Source organism: Anneissia japonica, unplaced genomic scaffold (assembly GCF_011630105.1).
Source record: "Anneissia japonica isolate Jap-2015-1 unplaced genomic scaffold, ASM1163010v1 scaffold287588_len240510_cov160, whole genome shotgun sequence".
Taxonomy (NCBI): Eukaryota; Metazoa; Echinodermata; class Crinoidea; order Comatulida; family Comatulidae; genus Anneissia; species Anneissia japonica.
The window spans coordinates 40,309-42,362 of record NW_022716955.1 but is presented as its reverse complement, the minus strand read 5'-3'; the positions used below and the strand labels follow the sequence as shown (position 1 = coordinate 42,362).

The window sequence follows — 2,054 nt, the reverse complement described above, 5'->3', positions numbered from 1 at the left end:
ATGTGTATAAGAGACAGCTATTATACAATATAAAAAACGAATAAGGTCTTTGTCATTAGCATTTTTAAAAAGAACTCTTTTTTATAATAATTGCATGGCTGCTATCCATGTACTGATCATTAAAAACTACAAGAAACTGGTTAATACTTTCCAAGTTTTTTTTTTTTTTAAAGATTAGACTATTATAGAAGTGATACAATGATATTTACAATAAATTGTGCTAAATATAGATATCAAAATGCTTATGACAAATGTTATGAATGATTAAAATAATCTATACTTCAAAAACATTTTAATGCAAATTTGTTAAAGTATAATTATATTATCAACATCTTTCATAAAATTTGTATTTTTTTGTACTGTATAGTATTATACAATATAAAAAACAAATAAGCTCTTTTTCATTGGCATTTTTAAAAAGAACCCTTTTTTATGATAATTACTTGGCTGCTATCCATGCACTGATGATAAAAAAACTACAAGAAACATCTTAATACTTTCCAAGATTATCATCAAAAACAATAAACTTCACAACCTGTCTCTTATACACATCTAGATGTGTATAAGAGACAGGGATACTACTACTACTAGCAGTACATTGCTGAAAGGTATTATCAACATCTTGTTGTACTTGTAGAGCTACATCTTCAAAATTCAAATCTGTTGTTAATTCTCCATCAAAATCAACATCAACATGTTCTTCAACCAGTTGGGAAATCTGCCGATATTCAGGAGCAATCTTTTGAACAGACCAATCCCTGTGATTTCGTGAAATGTGCGAGGCAAAGGATGACTTATTTTTGAATATCTTTGAGCAAGACCAAAAAGGGCATTTCACCTCCAAAACTTCCCAATATGAGATTTTAAATGCTTAATCAATTGACGAATATTGCTACAAACTTGTTGACAAATGTTTAAACTACATTTCACAGTCACAAGATCTGTACTGTTTCTAATATTAATGGCATGTTCCTTCCGAAAGTGTCTATGATATCGAGTAACATGTGAATTGAAAGAAGAATAGGTACGAAATGACTGAAAGCATCCCTGCACACCACATGGAAATCTAAAATTTGCAACATTTCTATGTATTCTGTAGTGGTTGGTGTATATCCTTCACTGAAGATGTTTTTTGTTGACAGATTTTGCAAGTGTACATGTGTATGCATGTACCTAGGCCTAGCAGTAATAGGCTGGTTATTATAGCTAAAAATACTCTTTGTCGCACGCGCATCAAGGTGCAAGCGACGCATGCAACACCGACAGAGACAGGAGAAAATTAACCTAGGCCTAGCCTAGGGCCTACCTAAAACCATTCAAAAATTCACTAGGCCTAGGCTAGGCTAGTCCTTTTCCCCCCAGCTCAGGCATTAAAAAGCCAGGAAATATAGTTAGGCCTGTTTCTAAACTATCTATCGAACACAATAAATACATCTAACCTCGTTTTTGAAGACTTTCAGCACTATTAATGAGAGAAACAGTCGACAACCCCAGCACGTTACGAAGCGTGAGGACCAGAGAAGTACAAGGAAGATGAGATGGTGATGGCGTGATGTTGTCTGCGGCCGACAGGAGTTGGTTGGTCGACAGATATTTTTGGCGCACATCAGCGTATCTTCCAGCGCGCGGTTTATTCATCACGTGATATCTCCAGTGACATTTTCAAAGTTTTATTATTTTTATTATTATTATTTAAAAAAAACAAAAACAAAAACAAAATTTAAAAAATATTACGCCCTAATTCTAAAAATCGTCAAAGTATAGTAAATTTACGAAGTGTTTTGACACAACCACAAATAAAATACCACCGTAACATGAGTTTGTAGATTTACAGAGTTTTCAGAAATAACATATATTCTGTAAACTTCGTAATTTACCGGTAATATTCTGTTAAAATAAAACACAAGCAAAATTAATATCACAAAAACAATCATAAATTTAGATTTATCAAAATATACAAGATATGTAAATTAACAAACATTATGCAAATAAGGTTTTAATTTAACAAAACCACTGTTGTATTACAGAAATTATTAAAAATACCAAAAAAATGT

General features: G+C 32.0%; 1 protein-coding gene across 5 annotated transcripts in view; it reads right to left on the bottom strand.

The window, feature by feature from the left end:
* The window catches only part of LOC117110080, an 8,936-nt gene extending 7,102 nt beyond the window's left edge, over positions 1 to 1,834 (bottom strand). For 2 of the 5 annotated variants that reach the window (XR_004445623.1, XM_033252666.1), the window contains exon 1: positions 1,440 to 1,834. The gene's annotated coding sequence lies outside the window, so the exon portion shown is untranslated. The remainder of the gene's footprint in view (positions 1 to 1,439) is intronic. The other 3 variants (XR_004445622.1, XR_004445621.1, XR_004445620.1) reach the window with 3 other exon arrangements.
* Positions 1,835 to 2,054: the final 220 nt, after the last annotated feature.